The following is a 13,944-nucleotide window of genomic DNA, read 5'->3' as shown; positions in this document are numbered from 1 at the left end:
CCCTCCCAGCATCAGAGTCTTTTCCAATGAGTCAACTCTTCACATGAAGTGGCCAAAGTATTGGAGTTTCAGCTTCAGCATCATTCCTTCCAAAGAAATCCCAGGGTTGATCTCCTTCAGAATGGACTGGTTGGATCTCCTTGCAGTCCAAGGGACTCTCAAGAGTCTTCTCCAGCACCACAGTTCAAAAGCATCAATTCTTCAGCACTCAGCCTTCTTCACAGTCCAACTCTCACATCCATACATGACCACTGGAAAAACCATAGCCTTGACTAGACAGACCTTAGTCAGCAAAGTAATGTCTCTGCTTTTGAATATACTATCTAGGTTGGTCATAACTTTTCTTCCAAGGAGTAAGCATCTTTTAATTTCATGGCTGCAGTCACCATCTGCAGTGATTTTGGAGCCCCCCAAAATAAAGTCTGACACTGTTTCTACTGTTTCCCCATCTATTTCCCATGAAGTGATGGGACCAGATGCCATGATCTTCGTTTTCTGAATGTTGAGCTTTAAGCCAACTTTTTCACTCTCCTCTTTCACTTTCATCAAGAGGCGTTTTAGCTCCTCTTCACTTTCATAAGGGTGGTGTCATCTGCATATCTGAGGTTATTGATATTTCTCCTGTCAGTCTTGATTCCAGCTTGTGTTTCTTTCAGTCCAGTGTTTCTCATGATGTACTCTGCATAGAAGTTAAATAAAACAGGATGACAATATACAACCTTGATGTACTCCTTTTCCTATTTGGAACCAGTCTGTTGTTCCATGTCCAGTTCTAACTCTACAAGCCATGCCTGCAGGGCAACCCAAGATGGGCGGGTCATGGTGGAGAGGTCTGATAGAAGGTGGTCCACTGGAGAAGGGAATGGCAAGCCACTTCAGTATTCTTGCCTTGAGAACCCCATGAACAGTAGGAAAAGGCAAAATGATAGGATACCAAAAGAGGAACTCCCCAGGTCATTAGGTGCCCAATATGCTACTGAAGATCATTGGAGAAATAACTCCAGAAAGAATGAAGGGATGGAGCCAAAGCAAAAACAACACCCAGTTGTGGATGTGACTGGTGATAGAAGCAAGGTCTGATGCAGTAAAGAGCAATATTGCATAGGAACCTGGAATGTCAGGTCCATGAATCAAGGCAAATTGGAAGTGGTCAAACAAGAGATGGCAAGGGTGAACATCAACATTCCAGGAATCAGCGAACTAAAATGGACTGGAATGGGTGGATTTAACTCAGATGACCATTCTATCTACTACTGCGGGCAGGAATCCCTCAGAAGAAATGGAGTAGCCATCATGGTCAACAAGAGTCTGAAATGCAGTACTTGGATGCAATCTCAAAAACGACAGAATGATCTCTGTTCATCTCCAAGGCAAACCATTCAATATCAGTTATCCAAGTCTATGCCCCAACCAGTAATGCTGAAGAAACTGAAGTTGAACGGTTTTATGAAGACCTACAAGACCTTTTAGAACTAACACCCAAAAAAGATGTCCTTTTCATTATAGGGGACTGGAATGCAAAAGTAGGAAGTCAAGAAACACCTGGAGTAACAGGCAAATTTGGCCTTGGAATGCAGAATGAAGCAGGGCAAAGACTAATAGAGTTTTGCCAAGAAAATGCACTGGTCATAGCAAACACCCTCTTCCAACAACACAAGAGAAGACTACACGTGGACATCACCAGATGGTCAACACCGAAATCAGATTGATTATATTCTTTGCAGCCAAAGATGGAGAAGCTCTATACAGTCAACAAAAACAAGACCACGAGCTGACTGTGGCTCAGATCATGAACTCCTTATTACCAAATTCAGACTCAAACTGAAGAAAGTAGGGAAAACCGCTAGACCATTCAGGTATGACCTAAATCAAATCCCTTATGATTATACAGTGGAAGTGAGAAATAGATTTAAGAGCCTAGATCTGATAGATAGAGTGCCTGATGAACTATGGAATGAGGTTCGTGACATTGTACGGGAGACAGGGATCAAGACCATCCCCATGGAAAAGAAATGCAAAAAAGCAAAATGGCTGCCTGGGGAGGCCTTACAAATAGCTGTGAAAAGAAGAGAGGCAAAAAGCAAAGGAGAAAAGGAAAGATATAAACATCTGAATGCAGAGTTCCAGAGAATAGCAAGAAGAGATAAGAAAGCCTTCTTCAGCGATCAGTGCAAAGAAATAGAGGAAAACAACAGAATGGGAAAGACTAGAGATCTCTTCAAGAAAATTAGAGATACCAAGGGAACATTTCATGCAAAGATGGGCTCGATAAAGGACAGAAATGGTATGGACCTAACAGAAGCAGAAGATATTAAGAAGAGGTGGCAAGAATACAAAGAACTGTACAAAAAAGATCTTCACAACCCAGATAATCATGATGATGTGATCACTAATCTAGAGCCAGACATATTGGAATGTGAAGTCAAGTGGGCCTTAGAAAGCATCACTACAAACAAAGCTAGTGGAGGTGATGGAATTCCAGTTGAGCTGTTTCAAATCCTGAAAGATGATGCTGTGAAAGTGCTGCACTCAATATGCCAGCAAATTTGGAAAACTCAGCAGTGGCCACAGGACTGAAAAAGTCAGTTTTCATTCCAATTCCAAAGAAAGGCAATGCAAAAGAATGCTCAAACTACCACACAATTGCACTCATCTCACACACTAGTAAAGTAATGCTCAAAATTCTCCAAGTCAGGCTTCAGCAATACGTGAACCATGAACTCCCTGATGTTCAAGGTGGTTTTAGAAAAGGCAGAGGAACCAGAGATCAAATTGCCAACATCCGCTGGATCATTGAAAAAGCAAGAGAGTTCCAGAAAAACATCTATTTCTGCTTTATTGACTATGCCAAAGCCTTTGACTGTGTGGACCTTACTCATAACTGCATAAATACTTGATGTACCTGCCTCCACTTTGGGAGCCACTGGAGGAGAAGGGAGATTGAGACCCATCCATGGCCTCAGTTCAATTCAGCCGCTCAGTCGCGTCCGATTCTTTGTGACCCCATGGACTGCAGCACACCAGGCCTCCCTGTCCATCACCGACTTCCAGAGGTTACTCAAACTCATGTCCATTGAGTCGGTGATGCCATCCAACCATCTTATCCTCTGCCGTCCCCTTCTCCTCCCACCTTCAATCTTTCCCAGCATCAGGGTCTTTTCAAATGAGTCCGTTCTTCGCATCAGGTGGCCAAAGTATTGGGGTTTCAGCTTCAACATCAGTCCTTCCAATGAATATTCAGGACTGATTTCCTTAAGGATGGACTGGTTGGATCTCCTTGCAGTCTCAGGGACTCTCAAAAGTCTTCTCCAACACCACTGACAGGCTAAGGATGTCAGCACAGTTGTGTCCGACCCTTTGTGGCCCCATGGACTGTAACCTACCAGGCTCCTTCTTCCATGGGATTTTCCAGGCAAGAGTACTGGAGTAGGTTGCTATTTCCTTCTCCAGGGTATCTTCCCAACCCAGGGATCGAACCCAGGTTTTCCTACATTGTAGGCAGACACTTTTCCATCTGAGCCACCAGGATTACTTGCTCTCAAAATCAGCTCTTCTCCCTTTCCCTGCTCTGCATCGCAGGGAGCGACCCTTCCCAGGTGCCGTGGCCCTCTGGTCTCCTGTTGGATGAAGCTGAAGGAGATATGGGTGAAAGAGTGGAGGTGGGGAGGCCGGGGCATTCTGCTCCCTCTCTCTCTGCTTCAGGAGGCATTCTCAGCAGCACCTGCCTTTCCCCTGGGATCCAGCTCCCACTGGACAGCTCCTCCCCCTGTGGTTCCAGAATTCCCTGAAAAGCCCCACCACGGACCTGGCAACCTCAGATTCTGGGCTCTGCTGCCTCTCAGTGCCAGGGTACCGCCTGCTCCCAGGCATACACCGTACATCAGTTCTGCTTCATCATCTCCTGCCTGGTACCTTGGCTCTTCCAGCACCTGTGCCACCAGTTCCGTGCTTTGAATTCTTTACCTGCATCCCTATAGTGGACCCTCTTTTGCTGAATGCACCATGATAGGCACAAGTTGTTTTTGCTGTTCAGTTGCTAAGTCGTGTGTGACTCTGTGACCCCATGGACTGCAGCATTCTAGGCTTCCCTGTCCTTCACTTTCTCCCAGAGTTTGCTCATGTCTCTTGAGTTGGTGATGCCATCCAACCATCTCATCCTCTGTTGCCCTCTTCTCCTCCTGCTTTCAGTCTTTCCCCAGAGCCTTTTCCAGTGAGTTGTCTCTTCACATCAGGTGGCCAAGTTAGTGGAGCTTTAGCTTCAGCATCAGTCCTTCTGATGAATATTCAAGGTTGATTTCCTTTAAGATTGACTGGTTGTATCTCCTTGCTGTCCAAGGGACTCTTAAGAGTCTTCTCCAGCACCACAATTTGAAAGCATCGGTTCTTTGGTGCTCAGGCTTCTCTATGGTCCAACTCTCATATCCATACGTGACTACTGGAAAAACCATAGCTTTGACTAAACAGACCTTTGTTGACAAAGTGATGTCTCTGCTTTTTAATATGTTGTCTATGTTCGTCATAGTTCTTCTGCCAAGGAGCAAGTGGCTTTTCATTTCATGGCTACAGTCACCATCTGTAGTGATTTTGGAACCCAAGAAAATGAAATCTGACACTGTTTCCACATTTTCCCCATTTATTTGCCATGAAGTGATAGGACTGGATGTCATGATCTTCATTTTTTGAATGTTAAGTTTTAAGCCAGCTTTTTCACTCTCCTCTTTCACCTTCATCAAGAGGCTCTTTAGTTCCTGTTCACTTTCTGCCGTTCAGGCCTGGAGGTCAAAGGGAAGCTTGCATGAGGCCTGCCCTGGCCTCACCGTGGCTGGGTTTACAGAGCTGACTGTCTCCTGGCTGCAGGCAGGAGCAGACAAGGGGTGGAAGGAGAGAGATTCCAAGGGCATCACCTTTCATGCACTGACCCTGCCCACTAGTGAGCGTAGCCCAATCAGTGTCCTGCCTCTGACCAATCAGAGTCACACTTTCTTCCTAGGGGAGCACCAGTGGGTATCAGAAGGACACCAGAGGTGAGTCTGCCAGAGGACAAAGGTCAGAAGTTTTCTCCCAACAATGATCATGAGTCAGACAGTGATAACTGCTATATTAGTAATTTAAACAAAGGGCACAGGAAACACCAAGCTGGTCATTGTTTATCGATTCCAATTGGAAGGTGAACTAAGCCTTAGGCAAGCTCTGCTTGCAACCTGGAAGATGAGACTTCAATGGGAAGACGTGGGGTTCAGTGGGGAGTGAGAGGAAGAACAGAGGTGCAGAGGGTTCAGGAGCTTGGCCGGGTCTCGTAGGTCTAGAACCAAAGACCCAAGGCTGGATTTAATCTAAGTGGACCCCAGGATAGAAAGGTTGGTGGAAATAGAGACAGGCGATTTAAAGCTAAGTGAGGAACAGAGAAAACATCCCTCGCCCATCACACAGTGTGGGGCTGGGACCTGCACCGCTGATGGTACGTGGGTTCAGAGCGTGATTCTTTGAAGTGCACAGCCTCAGATTACTAATAAGCTTCGGCAAGTAGAATAATGCAATAGTAATTCTCAAAGCCAGAGAATCTTAAGGAATCTTATCATCTTAGGATAATTGAATTATTGGATCTTACAATCTTGGGTTTGTATAATTACAGCAGCTGTGAATCTTAGCTCTCCCAGGATGTCATAACCCAGCCTCTCCTCAGCCTGCACCACTGCTGGTAATGATAATACGCATTCTGTGCTCAGTGCTTTGCTTACATTATTTCATTTAGTCTCCACAACAACTCTGGGAAGTGGAAATATATTTGCCTAAATTTTCAGATGAAGAAAACAAGGCTCCATGAGCATAAGTCATTACTGAGGGTTGGACATCTTGTAATCAACACTGGCCAGATCTCTTGGCTCAAAGCCCATGCCCTCAGACTCTCTACTGGTTTGCCTCCTTTGAGGCCTCTCTGCTGAGTGCTCACCCTTCCTCTGTGCATACCTCTAGTGATGGGGAACTCATTACCCTTCCCCAGGGCTGCCCATCCATCCTGACGGTGGACACATCTCTCCTGTTGTTCCTAAATCTGCCCTGGGGTCTCCTGTAGGGAGGTGGGATGGTGCTCACATAGGAGCGGGGGGTCTCGGGTAAAAGGAGCCGCAGCTGCAGCCCCTCCCTGTGATAGAGAGGAGGGGGGTTCATCCTGAGGGAATCAGCCTAGACGTTGGCAGCAGGAGCTCTCAAAGACGAGCCCAGAGCACTGGGCGCTGCAGTCGGGGATGGACTGTGATACAGAACACAGCTCCCCAACAGTCAGAGCGCGGGGCCTAAAAAGACTGGGATCCTAAGTGCTGTGCCTTTAATTTCTTGGCTCTTCTCCCTGAAAACCTAGTCTGCAAAACCTGCCTTTGAGCCATTCATCCTCCCAGATGCCTTTTTTTTTTTTTATCTTTTAATCTTTTTATTTTTTATCTTTTTTTTTCAGATTTTATTTTATTTTACTTTACAATACTATATTGGTTTTGCCATACATCAACATGAATCCGCCACGGGTGTACATGTGTTCCCAATCCTGAACCCCCCTCCCACCTCTCTCCACATATCATCTCTTTGGGTCATCCCAGTGCACCAGATGGCTTTTTAACTGGAGTTGTTCGCTAACTAGGAGAAGAAAATGGAGGGATGGAAGAGTGGGTGGAGCCATTGCAGCTCCCAAGCCTCGGGGGAGGAGATGCAATGGGAACGGAACACTGTCTGCTGGGGAGTGGGCTTTTCCGGATAGAGAGCCCCACCCCCAGGTTCAGCCAGGCCCACAATGGGCCAGAGTCCCAATTATAACTGCTGACGCTTTTTGAGTCTCATTGTCCTGATCTGGGTACTTTAGATGTGCATGCTCAGTCAGTTCAGTCGTGTCTGACTCTTTGCAATCCCGCACTCTCTGCCCTTGGATTTAGCTCTCCAGGTTCCTCTGTTCATGGGATTCTCCAGGCAAGAATATCGGATTGGGTTGCCATTTCGTCCTCTGGGGAATCTTCCCCGCCTAGGGATCGAACCCGCCTGTCGTATGTTTCCTCCCTTGGCAGGCAGGTTCTTTATCACTAGAGCCACCTGGGAAGCTACATTCCCCCAATAAATCCATGCAACAAACGTAAGGCCAACCAGTCTTATTGATGGAAAAACAGAGGCCCTGAAGGGGCAGGAATTTGGACAAGGTCACAGAACAAGCCACTGGATGAAAAAACAGCCCTTGCTACCCGCGGGTCTGAGATGGATTCCATTTCCACCTCTGCATTGTGTGGCCACTTGGTTTCCCCTCCCCTTCTCTTTCTCCTTCACAGAGACCGCCTAGCCCCTCCTGTCCAGCTGGGCTTCAACGACTCAGGAGTCCTTTTCTCCCCCAAGTGGGGCATCAGACGGCAGCAGAGGGGCCCTTGGTCACTCACGTTCCTGCAGCTGGAGACCTTAGAGGCCCCTCTTCCTGGTCACAGCAGTCCACCCAGTCAGCCTTGCACTTCTACGGCCTTCCATGGAGGTCTGGAAGACAGCACCTCTGTGGTACCCTGGGGCCTTCCTTCCTACTGGGAGGCTCAGGTTTGCAACACAAAGCACAGCTCCAGTTCCTTTACTTGATCTCGGGGTGTAACTGACGTTCACTGCCCTCCTCCGCTGAACTTCCTGAAGTCCCTTCACTCTCAGCTGTCACCCTATGCCTAGTATGGTAGTAAACGTTATTCCTGGGACAGGGCAGGGGGATCACTGAACCCTTGCTAATTATTCTCAAGCCAGGAGGACAACACGTGTCCATTTACAGTGGCGGTGGGGTTACCAGGGATCAGTTGGGCTCCACGTGTCCACACCTGCCCCACCTCCCCTGCTCCACTCCTCTTTTTGTCTGCAGGCTCCAACTTGCTCTGGAACCTGCAGTTCATGGAACCCTTGCTGTGTGTTTCCTCTTTGAGGACCAGGGCCTGAAATCTGCAGAGTCTAGAGAAGCAGCTCCGTAAGCAAATACTGGTGTCTGTCCTATGGATGTAAGCTATTCGCTATCCTCTTTTTTAACAGGAATGGAAAGCAACACATGCCCTAAACCCAGGTCACTACTCCAGATCTCACTGGCTTCACACAAGGGCCCCATAGGTCCTTTCCCTGCTGGCTTAGATGGTAAAGAATCTGCCTACAACGCAGGAGACCTGGGTTCGATCTCTGGGTCGGGAAGATCCCCTGGAGAAGGGTATGGCAGCCCACTCCAGTATTCTTGCCTGGAAAATTCCATGGACAGAGGACCCTGGTGGGCTATAGTCCATGGGGTCGCAAAGAATCAGACATGACTGAGCTACTAATCCACTGTAGTTCCAGCTGGCTCTCACAGGCAGCTGTCTTCCACACAGAGATCTGGTGATGCAGGCTGCCACCGTGGCTCCGTGGTTGAAACACAGACTTGATCTGTGATGTCTGGGGCAGGGAGGGACGGTCCTGGAGCACCTTGACTGGAAATGAAGTGCTCTGACCCAGGGGTGCCGAACGTCACCTACTTCCAAGCCACTCAAGAGATCTGGTCACACAAGCCTGAATGACTTCAAGGGGCAGAGGGCCCTTTCTTCCCAGGAGGAGAGAAAACCATATCTGGGTGAGTGAGGTCCCTTCCCCCTGCCTGTAGGCTTTAGGGCTGTTGCCAGATGGGAGGCAGCACCTCTCACTCCTGGTGCTTCTATCTGCAGGTGCCATTCTAACACTGACCTGCGGCACTTCAGCTCACCCTTACAGTAACCCGTCAGGTGGGCGTGGCTATTCCAGCTTCATAGGTGGAAAACTGAGGCATTGTGAGATTCACTAACTTTGAAACTCAGTGAGGTGGCGCCAGAGTCTGTATTCCTCATCACTTTTCTGTATTATCCTTGCTGGAATGCTGGCATATCACCAGCAACCCCATTCTACAAGAGAGAAGGTTGAGGTAGTTTCTTGGTAATAAAAGCAATGAGGAGAAAGAAATGTACGCCATGGGGAGCCTGGAGTAAAGGAGAAGGAGGAAGTGTGTGTGTGTGAGTGTGTGTATTTAAACAATATGTGGGTAGTCTAGGCTTCAACGCATATTTGCCAGACATCTACTTGGTGTCAGGCACTGGATGGGCTGGAGGGAGGGATACAGCTATGGGACTATTGCCACAGGTGGGTAAGTGGAGACCTAGAAAAGAGAGGGGCTGGGCCATGTACCCAGTCAGTGAGGCAGGAGGACCAGCTCACTTCCTGTCCAAGCTGACCTTCCAGGCTGTTTCTGTCCTTGTTGTAAGGCTTCAGGGATATCTGGGAATGTGATGCGATGGTCATGTAGCTGGGAAGCAGGCGGCACAGGCCAGGACTGTGGGTGCCAGGAAGGGCACTCTCGTAGGCTGCCTGGGGGCATCCATCAGGACAGCATTTCAGGAAGGTGACTGGGTAATCAAGACCCTGAGCCAGAGAAATATGGCTGCTCTGGATGCCTTGATTCCGCAGCAGGAATCTGTCTCGAGGATGTGGTCAGGGACTCAGTGCACGGGGCCCAGAATGTTCATCATAGCCTGATGTGCATAAGAGAAAAGCCTGAAATCCTCCAAGTGCCTGGCAGGCGAGGATGGCGGGATAAATTATGGTGCATCCAAATGAGGTGCAATTGCGAAGCTATTAACATCATGCTTTTGAGGAATTTTCAGTGATGTGGGAAAATGCTGATGATGTATGGTGAGTTTATAAAAAAAAAAACTTGAATAGCTGAATAAATTCTATGATCCCAATTACATAAAATTCAATATGTACAGAATGAAAGATAAGAAGGATGGGGAGGAGGAGGGTGGGAAGGGGGAGCAGAGAGAAGAGGAGGAGGGGGAGGAAGAGGAGCAAAGGGGAAGAGGAAGGTGAAGATGATGGAGAAAGTCGGGGGGGGCTGCCCCCTATGGTCCAGCATTAGCTGGGTACCACGTGTACACTTTGCTTCCCAGCATCACTGCTGGGTGGTGCTATCTATTTCACTTTACAGAGAGGAGAGTGAGGGCAGAGAGGCTAAGTGATATGGCCAATGTCACGAACTTAAGGCTTGAAGTCTGGCTGACCTGGCCTTCCCCAGTGGCTCAGTGGTAAAGAACATGTCTGCCACACAGGAGACACCAGGGTTCGATCCCTGGGGTGGGAAGATCCCCTGGAGGAGAAAATGGCAACCCACTCCAGTATTCCTGCCTGGAGAATCCCATGGGCAGAGAAGCCTGGTGGGCTCCAGTCCAGGGGGTGGCAAAGAGGCAAAATAGGACTGAAGTGACTGAGCATGCCTGCTCTGTTTGACTCAAGCCCTGAATATCTGCTAAGCTGAGGGAGCTGAGGCAGGGCTGAGGCTGGGGTATTTAGTCTCAGGGTTCAGGGTTACCAGACGGTTGTGAAAGGAGAACCAAGCTTAATAGGGTGTGGTGGTTGCAGATCCTGTGTCCTCTCTGAGGTTGGTACCATCATCAACTGCATTTTAAAGATAAGAAGGTTGAGGCAGTGTCTCAGTGTTCGAGGCAAATTGTGAAGGTGGTGTTTGGAGCCAGGTCTGTAACCCCTGTACCCTGTGCTCCTGTCTCTAGTTCGAGCCGCCAGGATCCCACACATCTCCTTCTGGGGCAGGGAGAGGACTCCTTGCCCCCGCTGGTGGCTTCATGAAGTGCTCCCCTCCTACAGGAAGCCCCAATGACTCCACTTGCCTGGATCTGCCTCATTAAGAGTCCTTAGTGTTCATTCGTGTGTCTCCCTAAAGTGGAGCTGCTTTGTCAGGGACGGATGGCTGAGAGACTGCCTGGAAACCCAGCCTGTAGCTCATCAGAGTGCTTCTGCACTGGACATCTCACCCAGTATCCAATATCCAAGAATGGCAAACAGAAGGCACCTTCATTCAAGGACTCCTCAAATGTAGGGTCTTCGCCAGTTCACTCCACTTCCCCTCTCCCTGCCCAGCCAGAGGCTTCTGGGGAAACTATCCCACTGTCTGCTCACTGACTCACAAGTGAGGACCCGTGATGGGTCCCCCCGTGTCCCCAAGTGCTTCCTGGGCTTTATCCTCTCTGCCTCCTCTCATCCACTGCTTGTGCTGATGGATCAGGGTGTTTTCATCTGAAATCTGCTGCAGTTTGAGCAGGCGAGTGAGGCTCCTGGGAAGCAGGAGAGCTCATCCCTGAGCTCTCCCCTCTCTGTCTCCTCCTCCCTGCTCCTGAGTGACTCAGGCAGGAGGCTTTGTTGGGGGCCATGATGCACTTTGGCCATTGGACTCCCTGCCGATTCTGATCCAGTCCATACTCTGCATTTATGGGGGAATGTCGAGGATGCTGGGAGGATTTAGCTAACTCTGTGCATGTATTGTGTGTAATCCTTTACAACAGGGGTCCCCAACCTCTGGGATTTAATGCCTAATGATCTGAGGTGGAGCTGATGTAATAATCATAGAAATAAAGTGCACGATAAACGTAATGCCCTGGAATCATCCTGAAACCATCCCCCTCCCTGATCTGTGGGAAAAATCGTCTTCCACAAAATCAGTTCCTGGTGCCAAAAAAAGGTTGGGGAACTGCTACCTTACAAAGCACTTTTTTTTCCCCCTATCCCTTCTCTGCCCACAAAAGCTGAAGGAATTATCAGTCCTGCTTTACAGATGACAGCTGGGACAGAGAGGCAAGCTGTTTGTGTCAGAATTTCTAACTAGTTGGTACCGGCAGGTAGGCTTGAGCTTAGGATTGACTGATAGGAAATCACCGTCCCCTTAGAGTGGAGTCCCGAATCTTGGGAGCTGGAGGAGGAGTGAGGCCACAGGTGGGGGTGCCAGAGGCCCCAGTACAATCACAACCCCCCCAGATCAATGCTTGAGTCTCCTCCATCCCAGTCTCCTTCAGAGGGGCTCCCAGCTTCCTTCCAAACACCCTGCATCACAGACCAAAGGCCCCCTCATTCCAAGGCTGCCAACCAGGAGCAGCTTTTCTACTGAAGTTCTTTTTTCCAATGAGCTGAAATTCACCTCTTCATTCATTGGTCAAGCATATTGATGTAGACTATCTGCCAGGGTCCAGGCCCAGGGAGACTGCAGTGAGCAGGCAGACATGCCTCCATGGACCTGAATTTGCTCCAAGAAATATACACAGATGAGGAAAGAACCAAGGGTCCTGGGGGAGAAGGCGTTGATATTGGGCCACTTCTTGCCACCACTGGGGACCGTCCACTCCTTTGGCTGATCCACGGCTGTTCAGGAGGAGGCACCGCCTAGGTTCCCCTGGGCTGCTCTGAGGTGTCTGCTCAACCTCAGGTTCCCTGAGTGTCAGAGCATCTCTGCCCTTGGATGGCGAGGTCTCTCCCAGCTCCCTCCATGGCCATGTGTTTGGCTTCCTGCTGTGGCCACCATAAAAGGCAGAGTCTGCAAAGCCAATCTGATCTCTGCCTTCCCTCCCCTTCACCAAAAAGTTAATTGATTTTGCAATTAAAAAATGCAGAGAACGGGCAGTGCAATCAATTTTACGAAAACTTGCTCAGTAATGAAGTGTTTACTTCCAAATGGCGCACTTTCTCTGCATATCAATCTGGGCCTCTCACACGGCGTGAACACAAAACTCTTCTGCCTTACTTCTCAGGCTCTCATGCATTTCCCACACTGGGTTCTGGAAGAACTTTGAGGTATCATTTAATTCTGGCTCCCTGGCTCTCTTTTAAGGGCAAATATAATTTTCTGTGTCTTACAGAAGAAGAGACTGAGTGTCAGGGAGGTCCAGGTGTGCAGTGAGGCGGGGCAGAGGAGAGTCCAATCACAGGCTTCTCCAGCTTCTGGCTTCACTGCGTTGCCTGTCCCCCTGCACAGTAGAAACCAGAGAAGTGTGAGCTCAGAGAGCAGGAGCCCTTTCTCCAAACAAAGCAGCCTGGCATATTTAGTGCCCACCCATGCCAGTTCCGCCCTGTGTCCTCAACTTACATCACCACGTGCATCCCTCATGACAGCCTTCCAAGGGGGTGTCATGTTCCAGTTTTACAGATGAGGAAATGGAGGGTCAGAGACGTTCAGTAGCCTGCCTGAGCCTGCACAGCACAGACCTCCTGGCCAACCTTTGGGGCAGGGATGTTAAAATGGAGGTGAGAGGTCAGTTCTATGTGTACTTGTGGGAAGAGCACAGGCTTTGGCAGGCATCCATCTGTTCATCCATCCATTAAAACCATTCATTAATTTGGTCATGCAGTAGACAGGTATTGATTGAGCGTCTATGTGACAAGGTGCATTCCCAGGTGGCACAGTGGTAAAGAATCTGCCTGCTAATGCAGGAGATGCAAGAGACATGGGTTTGATCCCCGGGTTGGGAAGATTCCCCTGGAGGAGGAAATGGCAGCACACTCTTGCCAGGACAATTTCCTAGACAGAGGAGCCTGGCAGGCTACAGTCCATGGGGTTGCAAAGAATCAGACATGACTGAGTACACACACACACACACACACACACACACACACACACACACACACACACGTGTGATGTAAGAAGATCTGTGCTACGATTCAGTGTTGAGCAAAGCAGACCAGACCTACCCGCATGGGGCTCACAGGCTGGGAAATGGGGAGAGACAAACTCAATGAACAAGCATGAAAGTAAATGTAAAGTACGGCAGGACTGACAAGACGACACCGATGGAGCCATGAGAGCCTGTGGTAAGAGCTCTGATCTGGTCACGGAGGGCTTCCTGGAGGATGTGACACTGCAGTAAGATCAGAGGCCTGGACACCACTTGTTGGAACCTCATGGAGTGAGCTTGCCTGTGCACTGGATATCTGGGCAAGCTGATGATTGCAATCCTGGAAACCCTAAGATTCTGTAATCTAACACGAGGTTCCAATTCTGTGATTCTAACCCAGTATTTTCAAAGTCTATTAAAGAAAAAAGTTTAAGACTTGAGACTCTAAGGTCCTGGAATTCTGACTCAAGTTTTGACATTTGGAGTCTATTAAGTAAAGTCC

This window comes from Oryx dammah, unplaced genomic scaffold (assembly GCF_014754425.2).
Source record: "Oryx dammah isolate SB20612 unplaced genomic scaffold, SCBI_Odam_1.1 HiC_scaffold_27, whole genome shotgun sequence".
Classification (NCBI taxonomy): Eukaryota; Metazoa; Chordata; class Mammalia; order Artiodactyla; family Bovidae; genus Oryx; species Oryx dammah.
Note: the sequence above shows the minus strand (reverse complement) of the source record.